The 15,821-nt window shown below is 47.1% G+C and overlaps 1 long non-coding RNA gene across 1 annotated transcript; it reads right to left on the reverse strand.

Annotated features, from left to right (window-relative positions):
• Positions 1-1,473: 1,473 nt before the first annotated feature.
• LOC141124243 (uncharacterized) lies at positions 1,474-14,719 on the reverse strand. The gene is made up of 3 exons (XR_012240824.1): positions 14,410-14,719; positions 5,592-5,672; positions 1,474-1,573 (listed from the first exon to the last, which is right to left on the reverse strand). It is a non-coding gene; the product is annotated as an uncharacterized lncRNA (long non-coding RNA).
• Between the last annotated feature and the right edge of the window lie 1,102 nt (positions 14,720-15,821).

The raw sequence follows: 15,821 nt of genomic DNA on the forward strand, positions 1-15,821 counted from the left end.
ACACAAATTTATCTGTGTATCATTTGTTTATCTTAGGCTCAATGTACACGGGACATTTTTACAACCTCTCCCGAGCGATTTAACTTGACAGATAAAAACCCACGTTTAAAACGTCCGTTTTGCCGCTTTTTTTAATCTTTCCAAAATAGCCAAAAATGAAAAACACCTGTAAACGAAATGTGGCTAAACGCAGGTACCGATTTGAAACTTCGGCGTATGAACTAATTTTTTTTACCTTCAAAGAAAAGTTTATAATTGCAACTTCCTAAAAACGACATGTACACATAAGATAATATTGGATGAGTTCAGGGGCAGCTGAAAAAAGCAGCCAACTGCCTGTGAACGTCTGTTTAGCAGCAGCGTACATGAGGCCTTACTACAAAAAGACAAGAGAATTGCTCAGAGCTGGATTAACTCTTCGTGGACAGACTAGGCACAGATGACTTGATATCCTCTACTGTACCAGGTATAAGTCTTCATTAAAAAAAAAAAAAAAAAAAATAATATAATAATAATTCTCAGGTTTACATTAACTTTAACCACTTCAGCCCCAGAAGATTTTACCCCCTTCCTGACCAGAGCACTTTTTGCGATTTGGCACTGCATCGTTTAACTGACAATTGCGCGGTTGTGCGACGTTGTACCCAAAAATAACATGGACATCCTTTTTTCCCCACAAATAGAGCTTTCTAAATATCCCCCAATAATATATAAACAAAAAAACGAATTTTTTTCTTCAGTTTAGGCCAATATGTAGTCTACATTTTTTTTTTTAAACCAAAAATAAATCGCAATAAGCGTATATTGATTGGTTTGCACAAAAGTTATATAGAGTTACTATGGGCCTTTTGGCTGCTTCTCTGATTAATGCTCTTCCTGCCCAGCCTGTCAATTTAGGTGGACGGCCATGTCTTGGTAGGTTTGCAGTTGTGCCATACAGTTTCCCTTTTTTAGATGATGGATTGAACAGTGCTCCGCAAGATGTTCAAAGCTTGGGATATTTTATTTTATTTTATTTTTTTTTTTTATAACCTAGTGTTTATTCACTAAGTTTCTCTAACAAACCTCTGAGGGCTTCACAGAATAGCTGTATTAAATTAAATTAAATTACACACAGGTGGACCCTATATACTAATTAGGTAACTTCTGTAGGCAATGGGTTCCACTAGGACCCATTTAGTTAGGGGTATCAGAGTTAGGGGGCTGAATACAAATGCACTCCACACATACTTCACATATTTGTAAAAAAAAAAAAAAAAAAAAATTGAAAATCATTTTCCTTCCACTTCACAATTATGTGCCACTTTGTGTTGGTCTATCACAAAAAATCCCAATAAAGTACATTTATGTTTTTGCTTGTAACATGACAAAATGTGGAAAATTTCAAAGGGGTGTGAATACTTTTGCAAGGCACGGTACCTTAACTAATAACATTGTATTTTATTATTTAAAGGATTTGATAGGTGCACTTACTTCCTATAGCCACAGCCTGGCATACAAAGCGGCACAGAGTACACAATACAGGCTACAGCAGAGCTGTCCACCCACCACTGAGAGGAAGAAGGAAACCTCCCTGGAAGAGCCATAGATATTATTATTAGAGCTGTCCTTAGATAAGCGGAATGAACAGTCATGACATAAGATGGGATTATTAGACCTCGGTAGTTCCAGGCTCATAGGTAAAGCATAACTCCAGGTAAACAGCTGAATACACCTTTGAAATCCATATATTGGGGCTGTTTACAAGGGATGGGCTCAGGCACATTCCGATCCTAGTCTGAACTCAACAGAACAATCCTGCCAGGAAGCGGTTGTCTGTCCATGACCAATCATAAGCAGCTGAGGCATTCCCTGACCCTCAGCCACATGTACACAAGGGGCGTGTATAGGTGCGGCAGAGGGGTGGGCAATGCCTTAGCCGATTACGATTGGCTATGGACAGACAACCGCTTCCTGGCAGGATTGCTGTGGTGGGTTCAGACTACGATCCAAACATGCTTGAGACCATCTCTACCATGTACCTGTTTGCTCACCCTTTTCCAGTATCCTCATGTACATCAGGAGTTGGAAAAGTCTTTTTTTTTTTTTATTTGGTGGTGGGTCATAGTAATAAAAAAAAATATTCAGCCAATATAAAGTAGATTTTTCTTTATTTGTAATAAATAAAAAATAAGGGCATTTTCCTGGCCCTACAAAGGGGTACAAACAACAAATAAAGCACACATATGTGGCACATCAGGATTAGGATGTTTATTTTTTGAGTGGGTCATGCTAATGGCATAACACATACTATTACATTAATTAACAACAAAATAAAAAAAAATTTAATTTTTTTGGGCCATTTTACTTTTAATAAAAATCAGTAGATATCTATTAACCACCAAATAAAAGGCCAGTTGGTTCTGATAAAAAAACAAGATGTAATTCACCTGGGGCACCTCAAGATTTTGCATTCTTTTAAAGGGTACCATGACTAAAAAGAAAGGTCTAGAAATACTGGAAAAGGAAGAGATATGGTCATTATCCATTGAACTCATTAAATACAAGGGATTGATTTACTAAAGACAAATAGACTGTGCACTTTGCAAGTGCAGTTGCTCCGATCGTTCCCAAGAGAGACAGAGTGGCGGTCTGCCTACGCAAACAAGGCAGACCGCCGTTCTGCTAGTAGGGGAGACAGAAATCCTGTGTTTCTGCTAAGCAGGAACACGGATCTCTCTTCTCACAGAGAAAGCACCCCCCACACAGTTAGAAAGCACCCCCTAGGAGCACATTTAACCCTTTGATTGCCCCTGGTGTTAACCCCTTCCTTCCCAGTGTCATTAGTACAGTGACAGTGCATATTTTTAGCACTGATCACTGTATTGGTGTCACTGGTCCCCAAAAAGTGTCACTTAGTGTAAGATTTGTTTGCTGCAATGTCGCAGCCCCGCTAAAAATAAAAATTCCATAAAAATATCCCAAAGTTTGTAGACACTATAACTTTTGCGCAAACCAATCAATATACGCTCACTGGGATTTTTTTTTTTACCAAAAATATGTAGCAGAATACATATTGGCCCAAACTGATGAAGACATTTGATTTTTTAAAATTTTTTATTGGGTGTGTTTAGAAAGTAAAAGTCTGTTTTTTTTTCAAAATGGTCAGTGCCTTCCTCAAAAAATATAAACCACAGACATGATCAAATACCACCAAAAGAAAGCTCTATTTTTGGGAAAAAATAGACATCAATTTTATTTGTGTACAGCGTCGCACGACCGCGCAATTGTCTGTTAAAATAATGCAGTGCCAGCAGGATTGCTGTGGTGGGTTCAGACTAAGATTTGAAGTGCATCAAGCTGTCACAAGGCTTGAGTACCAAAAGTGATATCCACTACAGATCTGTACCTGTGGGGAACTGAACACGCAACAAACGGAACCCTGACAAAGACAAGCTGTGCAGATAGGTGGCAACCACCCCAATCAAGGCTAGCTGGTAAGTGTGCTGCGAATATTTTTGTTATTTTGTAATACACCAAGTGCACCTTACTGTAAAGGCTAGTTATAGATTGGAGTGATTGCCACTTATCTGCACAGCTTTTAGGCTGCATTGTGTGTGGGGACACATTGGATGCTTTCAGCTGTCATTGTGCTTTTGTTGGGTGACCAACCTGTTCCTGAATCTTTAAAGGAGTGGCGCCCCCTGTAGGCAAACCTGCCCTTAATGTATCCCCTGCTATATGTGCTTCAACTTAAGAGACTCTGAAAAGTATACAGTTAGGAACACAGTATACAGAGGAGCCTTGGCGAGGCATTGTGGCTTTCACATAGATTTGCAAATATGTACAACTAAACCCTCTGTCTTTACCATAGCAGCCAGCAAAAAAACAAAAAACAAATTAGCCCCATCCAACTGTATAAGTGTACTGGGAAGTTATTTGTCATTTTGTAACCTGACAAAGGGTGACGAGAACAGGAAAGCTCTTTAGTACAAGTCCTAAAACAAAGGCCCCTCCAAAAATATGAATCCATGAGTCAAAGTGAGGCCAGCTTAACTGCTTTATGACCGCCTACCGCACATACACTGCAGCAGGGCAGCCGCTGGATCATGGATCATGTACCTAGTACGTGACCTGCACACCCCCCGCCTTCCCGGCTGTGCTGCAATTGGCTGCAGCGCCAACCGATCAGAAGCTGCCGGCCGCTGATTGGTCACAGACACCTAACGATCGGTTCTGGACATTACCGAAAACAGCCCTGTGTAGGTAAACACACACGTCTCTCCTCTGACAGCAGCAAAGTGCTGTTTTCTTTTCTTCAGGAAGAAAAAAAAAAAAAAAACACACTCAGTAACACATGTTGGCCACACATTCAACCCTTTGAACCCCGAATCAATATACACTTATTGTGATTTTTTTTTACTAAAAATATGTAGCAGAATACATTTTGCCCTAAATTGGTGAAGAAATTAGATTTTACATTTTTTTATTGGATGTTTTATAGCAGAAATAAAAAATATTGTTTTTTGCAAAACAGTTGGTCTTTTTTTGTTTAAAGTGCAAAAGAGAAAAAACGCAGTGTTGATCAAATACCACCAAAAAAAAAGCTCTATTTGCGAGGGTGGGGGGGGGGGGGACATAAATTTTATTTGGGTACAGTGTCGCACAACCATGCAATTGTCAGTTAAAATAAACGCAGTGCCATGTCACAAAAAATGGCCTGGTCATGATAAATCTTCTGGAGTTGTTAAAACGTATTCTTCACATTCAAGAATTAAGTGGAAACCCCTCCACTTGAGGTCTTATGTGGGTCTCTCAGTTTGGACCCCCTGCTGATCCAGCTCAGAGACTTATGAATTTTTTTCCAAGGCACAACTCCGGCTCAGAAATCTAAGACCCCTGTCACACTGGGGTGGTGCGGGCGTTGGCGTTAAAGCACTGCGCATTTTAGCAGCTCTTTACCGCTGTTATAGCGACGCCCTTTTAACCCCCCAGAAGGGTTTAAAAGTGACCGCTTAGCGCTGCTTTCAAAGCGCTTTAAAAGTGGCGCCCATTCATTTCAATGGGCAGAGGAGTGCTGTATACATTGCTCCTTCACCGCTCCAAAGATGCTGCTTGCAGGACTTTTTTTTCCTGTCCTGCAAGCACACCACCCCAGTTTGAAAGCACTTGGGCTTTCACACTGGGGCTGCAGAATGGGCAGTTTTCGCTATTTTTAGCACAAAAATGCCTGTAAAGCGCCTCAGTGTGAAAGGGGTCTAATGGTAACAGATTTCTAAGCCAGAGCGGAGTCTCCAGACAACACTATTTTGTTCTGCCTCTGATACTACAAAATAACAGGTCTCTCCAGTCATACCACCCAGCCAGCTTGTATTAGCCCATAAGTGGATGGATTTTCCTCATTTAACCCAAAGTTTGTGTTGATCTGAACAGAACTATGTTGAATGGCATGAAGTGTGAGCTGCTACTCCATTTTAAACAAGTGCTAAAGATGGACATAGCAGCGCAGGAGTTTTTTTTTTTTTTTTTTTACATTTTGTAGGTTTGTGTGTGAAGTTGTAAGACACACATAATGTAAACATAGAATACAGACTAGAACATTTTCAACTTACCAGTCTAAGGCCATTTATTGAAACAATGAAGTCAAAGAAAGGTTCAAGCCCAGCTCTGTGTCCAGGAGAGTTCTCTTGCACCTGTTAAGAGAAGCGGAGTCTGTTTAGTCATCGATTTGGATAGATTTTCGATTTATCATCACAGTAAATCTGAACTGTACTGTGTAGGATGTGAGGGCTGTTGGTGCTTTGACTTGAAACCAACAGATTTAGGACTTATGGAGCGAATATAGTGGCTGCCGCTGTCAATCGTTCCTTCAGGGCTCCCAGTGCACTCATTGCCCGGCTATAATGCTGATCCTCGGGCATCACAACTTTGTAAAGTTACCGATGCAAAACTAATATGCACACTAGAATTTATGATGTCTTTTTGTGCAGGATTTGTCCAGGCCCGTGACTAAGAAGATATTGAAGGAAAAGGTAAGCAACTAGCAAATTAAGAAGGTTGGCAATGGCAGCCCTCACATTTCAGTAGAAGTTTGTCTAAAAGGACCATCACCGGCATCTGCTAAAATGAACAATAAGCCAATCTGAACTCTGATCCTCCACTTTGGCTGTGATGAAGATGTGTGATCAAGGAATAAGAGAGAATATTTCTATACTAGGAATGCAGTTTTAAAGAGTGGGGGATGGGAGGGAAGGGACACGGGAAGGGCAAGTCCTATCTAAATGAATGGTCAGTCAGATGACTGACCAGTTACTGACCAAACACCTAGTGTGGTGTTGTTGCTGTAACCAAAACCAGACACTAAAAAACCAGGAGGGGGGAGGGACAAGGGAAGGAGGGAGGGGATACTCGGTATAGAGAATATCGAGTGAAAAGAGGTTACTCTAGCAGCAAAACTGATCAGAATATAAATATATCAAAATTGGCAGTTTATTGGTAAAAATAGCAAACATATAGAGGCATTCAAGAAGGCAAACACATTATGACTAATGGCAGGTAACCATATCAAAAAGATGATGTTACAGACAGGACAACATGTAAAGACAAAATACACAATGCATAACACGGTCCAGACTTAGTATGGTGGTCAGCAGCTATGAAATTCCAATTGGTCAATGCAATCACAATACAGGATTACAGCCATATAATGGGTGAATTCACTAATTTGGTATAAGGGGCTGCTGAGCATCATACAGCTGGGAGAACAGGGAGGATAGAAGGACGGGTTGAGGGATAACCAATGACAAATGGCTGGCAGGACCAGCTCATAGGGGGTGGCTAACATAACGATGTTGCACAAGTGTGTCCGCTGTCCGGGATTCTCCCTCCCGATTGGCTGAGACACTGCTGCTGTCAAAATCAGTTAGCCAATGAGAAGAGTGGGGGCAGGGCTGAACAGCGGCTCCGTGTCTGAATGGACACACAGAGCAGTGGCTCGGGTGCCCCCATAGCAAGCTGTTTGCTGTGGGGCCACTCGATAGGAGGGAAGGACCAGAAGCGCCGACAAGAGACCCAAGAAGAGGTGGATCTGGGCTGCTCTGTGCAAAATTACTGCACAGAGCAGGTACGATTTAACATGTTTGTAATTTTTAAAGAAAAGAAAATGAACATTTTTTACTTTAGTATCACTTTAATACGTCGATTTCCTATGATCATCAGCACCATCTAGTGCCCATAATGTGATAATTTTCCTGGAATACTTCAAATCCGGAAAATACGGCATTATGGCTGCTTGATGGAGCCGATGATGTCACTGAATTAAGCAAAATACAGTCAGAATCTGAAGGATGGGCAAATGCTTGTTACATTCATGCAACACTTTTTTGGTTTTGTTTATATTATTATTATTATTATTATACAGTATTTATATAGCGCCAACAGTTTACGTAGCGCTTTACAACTTGAGGGTAAACAGTACAAATACAATACAATTTGATACAGTAGGAATCAGAGGGCCCTGCTCCTTAGAGCTTACAATCTAAGAGGGAAGGTCAACAGATACAAAAGGTAATAACTATGGGTGATGTCCTGATTGAGAAGATAAATGTACAGTTGTTAGGTGGGGGCCAGATAGGCTTCTCTGAAGAGATGAGTTTTCAGGGATCGTCTGAAAGTGGATAAAGTAGGAGAAAATCGGACGGATTGGGGTAGGGCATTCCAGAGGATGGGGGAGGCTCTGGAGAAGTCCTGAAGGCGAGCATGGGATGAGGTGATGAGGGAGTTTGAGAGCAGGAGGTCTTGGGAGGAGCGAAGAGAACGATTAGGTTGATATTTTGTGACTAGGTTAGAGATGTAGCTGGGGGCCAGGTTGTGGATGGCTTTGTAAGTTATAGTTAGTAACTTGAATTTAATTTGGTGACTGAGTGGCAGCCAATGGAGGGATTGGCAGAGGGGTGTAGCAGACGCTGATCGGTTTGTGTGGTGGATGAGCCTGGCAGCAGCGTTCATAATGGACTGAAGTGGGGATAGCCTATTTAGAGGTAAACCAATGAGGAGGGAGTTGCAGTAATCGAGGCGGGAGATGACCAGGGAGTGGATTAGAAGCTTTGTGGTGACATTGGTTAGGAAGGGGCGTATCTTGGAGATGTTGCGAAGACTGAGGCGGCAAGCTTTGGCTAGTGATAGAATGTGGGGTCGAAAGGTTAGTTCAGAGTCCAGGATTACACCTAGGACCCTGGCGTGGGGAGATGGGTTGATAGTTGAGCCGTTGATCTTGACAGGGAAATCAGGGGAAGTGGCACCTGAGGGAGGAAATATCACGAGCTCGGTTTTGGATAGGTTGAGTTTGAGAAAGTGATGTGACATCCAGGCTGATATGTCTGCTAGTAAGTTGGTAATGCGTGAGGAGACAGATGGAGAGAGCTGGGGTGGAGAGATAGATTTGGGTGTCATCAGCGTAGAGATGATATTTAAAGCCGTGGGAGGCAATCAACTGACCCAAGGAGGTGGTGTAGATTGAGAAAAGGAGAGGTCCAAGAACAGAACCTTGGGGGACCCCAACGGAAAAAGGAAGAGGAGAGGAGGAAGTAGAGTTGTAAGTGACACTGAAGGAGCGGTGGGATAGGTAGGATGAGAACCAGCGAAGAGTACAGTCACGGAGACCCCTCTATGTTTTCCCACTTACTGGGATGGCAGCACAATAACACGTTGGGTTTCATGCATGAAGGATCGCTGGGACTTTTTTGCCATTTTATTTTGCAATGTGTTTATTTTTGAGCACGCATTTGCAGATTTTTAAATTTTTTTTGTGTAAAAATCTGACATTTCATCCAGAAAATGGGTAGGATATTTTAAGGCTCCTTTCCCACTAGAGGACCGATCGGGTCCACCTGTCAATTTATCGGGCGGACTCAATTGGACAGGTGGGATCTGTTCCCCATCCATCTGGAGGATCAGATAACAGTCGGGTTAGACAGAGAGACAGACAGTCCGTTTACATTCGACTGCCCATAGAGCGGGCTGTGTCTTCATAAGCGGAGCGGATATGGACCAGCCATCTGCCTGCTCAGCGGGGATTAGCTGACAGATTCCCTGCTGTGCAGACAGACTCCAGCGGAGCCACTCCATGTGAAAGGGGCCCAACACATCTTAGTGCATTTTGCAGTTTAGACACTTGGGGGAGCCCTCAGCGGCTCCGTGTTATTACTCTAACTTCTGAGACAAATTATATTCCACATACTCCCATACTAGCATTGTGAAACAAAGCAGTAAAGCATATTTAATGCTTTAGGAATGCATTCAGGAGGTAAATTGGAAGTCCCACTGACCCGGTCACCCAACAAATACCAGGGGTGAAACCGTGTATAGAGCCAACCAGTTCCACACACAAGTACACAGCACAAGAATATACTTCACCCCATTCTCTGGAAGATGGTGCTGCAGGCAGATTCAGGTTCATGGTTTCCTTTGGGAGAAAGTGTCCCAGATACCCCTTCTTCTTCCACACCACGAGTACTAAATCTTGTGTATAAGATGAGCAGCAAGAGGTAAGGAATACATTCCCCCGGTGTAGGCTCTCCGCACTGCTAGGACTCCTCATTACACCTCACAAATCAGAATGGCAGAACAAGGAAATGGTTAGCAAGTCCAGCTCTGGGCTCATGCACATAGTAATATATATATAACATATGTGTGATCTTGCTGGCAGTAATACCCTATGTAACATCTGTTAGCATGCAATGTCTGTAATAATGTTACATGCATGAAGTACAAATGTACCCGATTTACTAGGAAGCCCCCCCCCACCTAACCTCCTTGACTGCTAGGACGCAGGTAGCCCCCCCACCGCACAGCATTTATACAAGCTAGGACACAAACTTCCATTCAGGCCACTTGTAAGTGAAAATGCTCGGCAGCCATTCAGGGCTGATGGCGTATATTTACACTCAGTACTGTATGCATGTGGGGCCCCTTTCACACTGGGACGGTGGGGGCGTCGGTGGTACAACAGCGCTATTTTTAGCGCTGCTGTACCGTCGTTCTTGCAGCGGTATTCGGCCGCTAGCGGTGCGGTTTTAACCCCCGCTGGCGGGCGAAAAAGGGTTAAAATCCCTCGTACAGCGTGGCTATAGCTGCGGTATTGCCGCGGTATAGTCGCGCTGTCCCATTGATTTCAATGGGCAGGAGCGGTGAAGGAGCGTTGAATACACCGCTCCTTCACCGCTCCAAAAAAGCGGTTTGCAGGACTTTTTTTACCGTCCTGCCTGCGCACCGCTTCAGTGTGAAAGCCCTCGGGCTTTCACACTGAACAAACAGCGGAGGCTGTTTAGGGGCGGTTTGCAGGCGGTATTTTTAGCGCAATACCGCCTGCAAACCGCCCCAGTGTGAAAGGGGTCTAAATGTAAGTACAAATGTTTACAAGTGTACATCGTTAATAAATATAAATCATATGGAGGACCGAGGGAACTGATTATTTTTTTTTTTTTATAAATGCAGATGAGAGAGCCGTGCTCAGCTGTGTGCACCATAGAATAACACACAGCTGCATTCAGATCCATATAAAATGTACACATTACAGACCTGAGTGCAGAATATTTTGTACCCATGTACATAGGCACTGTGTCTGGGCATTCTAATTCATTTTGTTTTTATATAGAATAAGCAAAGTCTGCACATTTCCTGATGCAGCCTCACCACTGGGGGGGACAGAGATGAGACACACACACACAGGAGGGGGGGGGGCAGAGATGACACACACACACACACACACAGGAGGGGGGACAGAGATGACACACACACACACACACAGGAGGGGGGGGCAGAGATGACACACACACACACACACACAGGAGGGGGGGGCAGAGATGACACACACACACACACACAGGAGGGGGGGGGCAGAGATGACACACACACACACACACACAGGAGGGGGGGGCAGAGATGACACACACACACAGGAGGGGGGGGCAGAGATGACACACACACACACACAGGAGGGGGGACAGAGATGACACACACACACACACAGGAGGGGGGGGACAGAGATGACACACACACACACACACACACACACAGGAGGGGGGGACAGAGATGACACACACACAGGAGGGGGGGACAGAGATGACACACACACACACAGGAGGGGGGGGACAGAGATGACACACACACACAGGAGGGGGGGACAGAGATGACACACACACACAGGAGGGGGGGACAGAGATGACACACACACACACACAGGAGGGGGGGGAAAGAGATGACACACACACAGGAGGGGGGGGGAAAGAGATGACACACACACAGGAGGGGGGGGACAGAGATGACACACACACACAGGAGGGGGGGGGACAGAGATGACACACACACAGGAGGGGGGGGGGACAGAGATGACACACACACACAGGAGGGGGGGGAACAGAGATGACACACACACAGGAGGGGGGGGGGGGACAGAGATGACACACACACAGGAGGGGGGGGGACAGAGATGACACACACACAGGAGGGCGGGGGACAGAGATGACACACACACACACACAGGAGGGGGGGGCACAGAGATGACACACACACAGGAGGGGGGGGGGGGACAGAGATGACACACACACAGGAGGGGGGGACAGAGATGACACACACACACACAGGAGGGGGGACAGAGATGACAAACACACAGGAGGGGGGGGCAGAGATGTCAAACACACAGGAGGGGGGGGGCAGAGATGTCAAACACACAGGAGGGGGGGCAGAGATGTCAAACACACAGGAGGGGGGGGCAGAGATGGAGGGGGGGGGGCAGAGATGTCAAACACACAGGAGGGGGGGGGGGCAGAGATGTCAAACACACAGGAGGGGGGGGGGGGCAGAGATGTCAAACACACAGGAGGGGGGGGCAGAGATGTCAAACACACAGGAGGGGGGGGGGGGCAGAGATGTCAAACACACAGGAGGGGGGGGCAGAGATGTCAAACACACAGGAGGGGGGGGGCAGAGATGTCAAACACACAGGAGGGGGGGCAGAGATGACAAATACACAGGAGGGGGGGCAGAGATGACAAATACACAGGAGGGGGGGCAGAGATGACAAATACACAGGGGGGGGTCAGAGATGACAAATACACAGTAGGGGGGGCAGAGATGACAAATACACAGGAGGGGGGGGGGGACAGAGATGACAAATACACAGGAGGGGGGGGCAGAGATGACAAATACACAGGAGGGGGGGCAGAGATGACAAATACACAGGAGGGGGGGCAGAGATGACAAATACACAGGAGGGGGGGGCAGAGATGACAAATACACAGGAGGGGGGGGCAGAGATGACAAATACACAGGAGGGGGGGGCAGAGATGACAAATACACAGGAGGGGGGCAGAGATGACAAATACACAGGAGGGGGGGGCAGAGATGACAAATACACAGGAGGGGGGGGCGGAGATGACAAATACACAGGAGGGGGGGACGGAGATGACAAATACACAGGAGGGGGGGACGGAGATGACAAATACACAGGAGGGGGGGACAGAGATGACAAATACACAGGAGGGGGGGCAGAGATGACAAATACACAGGAGGGGGGGCAGAGATGACAAATACACAGGGGGGGGCAGAGATGACAAATACACAGGGGGGGGGCAGAGATGACAAATACACAGGAGGGGGGGCAGAGATGACAAATACACAGGAGGGGGGGGCAGAGATGACAAATACACAGAAGGGGGGGCAGAGATGACAAATACACAGGAGGGGGGGGGACAGAGATGACAAATACACAGGAGGGGGGGGGCAGAGATGACAAATACACAGGAGGGGGGGGGACAGAGATGACAAATACACAGGAGGGGGGGGACAGAGATGACAAATACACAGGAGGGGGGGCAGAGATGACAAATACACAGGAGGGGGGGCAGAGATGACAAATACACAGGAGGGGGGGCAGAGATGACAAATACACAGGAGGGGGGGCAGAGATGACAAATACACAGGGGGGGCAGAGATGACAAATACACAGGGGGGGGCAGAGATGACAAATACACAGGAGGGGGGGCAGAGATGACAAATACACAGGAGGGGGGGGGCAGAGATGACAAATACACAGGAGGGGGGGCAGAGATGACAAATACACAGGGGGGGGACAGAGATGACAAATACACAGGAGGGGGGGCAGAGATGACAAATACACAGGAGGGGGGGGCAGAGATGACAAATACACAGAAGGGGGGGCAGAGATGACAAATACACAGGAGGGGGGGCAGAGATGACAAATACACAGGAGGGGGGGCAGAGATGACAAATACACAGGGGGGGGACAGAGATGACAAATACACAGGAGGGGGGGCAGAGATGACAAATACACAGGAGGGGGGGCAGAGATGACAAATACACAGGAGGGGGGGCAGAGATGACAAATACACAGGAGGGGGGGCAGAGATGACAAATACACAGGGGGGGGCAGAGATGACAAATACACAGGGGGGGGCAGAGATGACAAATACACAGGAGGGGGGGCAGAGATGACAAATACACAGGAGGGGGGGGGCAGAGATGACAAATACACAGGAGGGGGGGCAGAGATGACAAATACACAGGGGGGGGACAGAGATGACAAATACACAGGAGGGGGGGCAGAGATGACAAATACACAGGAGGGGGGGGCAGAGATGACAAATACACAGAAGGGGGGGCAGAGATGACAAATACACAGAAGGGGGGCAGAGATGACAAATACACAGGAGGGGGGGGGCAGAGATGACAAATACACAGGAGGGGGGGCAGAGATGACAAATACACAGGAGGGGGGGGCAGAGATGACAAATACACAGGAGGGGGGGCAGAGATGACAAATACACAGGAGGGGGGCAGAGATGACAAATACACAGGAGGGGGGGCAGAGATGACAAATACACAGGAGGGGGGGCAGAGATGACAAATACACAGGAGGGGGGGGCAGAGATGACAAATACACAGGAGGGGGGGCAGAGATGACAAATACACAGGAGGGGGGGGCAGAGATGACAAATACACAGGAGGGGGGGGCAGAGATGACAAATACACAGGAGGGGGGGGCAGAGATGACAAATACACAGGAGGGGGGGGCAGAGATGACAAATACACAGGAGGGGGGGGCAGAGATGACAAATACACAGGAGGGGGGGCAGAGATGACAAATACACAGGAGGGGGGGGGAGGGGCAGAGATGACAAATACACAGGAGGGGGGGGGGCAGAGATGACAAATACACAGGAGGGGGGGGGGCAGAGATGACAAATACACAGGAGGGGGGGAGGGGAAGAGATGACAAATACACAGGAGGGGGGGAGGGGAAGAGATGACAAATACACAGGAGGGGGGAGATCTGTCACATACAGAGCACTGTCGGGACACACACAGCCCCTCCCCCACACAGACACTCCCCGGCCTCCACACTGCACCTACCTGTAAGACATGGTACCCCTCTGTTCCTCCTCCGGGATCTCCACACTCTGTGCCCCCCAACATATCGCACCCCCTCAGGCACAAAGCACTGCAGCTTTTTACATGACACACACACAGGCCAGCCTGTCCTCACTGCACAGCGGCGCTCTCTATTGCCACCTGCAGGCTGGAGGGAGGAGAAATCCGAATCTCTCTTCAGCTACCGCTACTCCGGTCAGCGTACATTGGAAACTCACAGGCAGCGCGTGTTGACGCGCGCGCCGCCTCTGATTGGCGGAGAGGGCTGAGAAATGCGTCATATCAACCGCTCGAAGGCTGAGCCGGCGCCATTTTGACTTCGCCAGCGACCGTGAAGGAGTCGTTTTCTCGGAGGTCCTGTGGCAGAGAACAGCGCCCTATAGCGGAGTCATCTGACACTACACCGCAGCTCTTTCATCGGAGAGAGATAGTGTCATTACTTTCATGTAATCTTATCAGGGGGGACAGTCAGAGGGGGCTCTCTAATTTGCCTGATAGGTGTGTGGGAGAGAATGTCCCTAAGCTGGCGGGGTGAGCGGGCTGGACTGGTAAAGCGTCTTACAGCGCTGCCTGCTGTGAGTTGTAGGCGGAACCTGTCAGGAGGGGGCGGGGCGGACTGGGGGGCGGGGTGGTCTCTGATGCCTCCTAAAAAAGGCCGCTCGCGCCGCACTGCTTTAGACAGGAGAGACACGCGCCGGCCCCTCCCCCGCGTTCTATGTGAGCGGAGCACATAGCAATATGTTCTATGTACATCACCAGCACACGAAGTCTAGAGCCGTCACTTGTGTGAGGCCGAGTGATCTCCACCCCACAGGAACTTTCTAGTCCCGCCCCGCGTGATGTCATACAGAGGCCGGGATGCGGGATGAGAAGGTTGAGGAGAGTGAGTGCTGCGAGGAGCCAGTGAAGCCCCGTGCAAGGGGAGGGGGGGGGGTCGTTTATTTGTAATGCTATTAGTAATATGCAGCATGGAGGGGGTTAATGTACTGTCACTGATGTATTAGTGACCAGTGGCAGTTCATTAACCCCTCTGTGCTGCATTAGTGGCCCCAGTGTCAGGTTCATTAACCTCTTGTTTACTGGACACTTAAACCCCCTCCTATCCAGACCAATTTTCAGCTTTCAGCGCTGATGCACTTTGAATGACAATTACGCGGTCATACAACTTTGTACACAAATGACATTTTTATCATTTTTTCCTACAAATAGAGCTTTTGGTGGTATTTAATCACCTCTGCGGTTTTTATTTTTTGTTATATTTTTTTTTTTTTTTTTTTTTATATTTTAAAATTTTAAAAAAGGTAATTTTTCTCCTTCATTGATGTACACTGATGAGGCGGCACTGATGGGTGGCAATAATGGGTACTGATCGGTGGCACTGGTAGGTGGCACTG

Source organism: Aquarana catesbeiana, linkage group LG01, assembly GCF_042186555.1.
Source record: "Aquarana catesbeiana isolate 2022-GZ linkage group LG01, ASM4218655v1, whole genome shotgun sequence".
Lineage (NCBI taxonomy): Eukaryota > Metazoa > Chordata > Amphibia > Anura > Ranidae > Aquarana > Aquarana catesbeiana.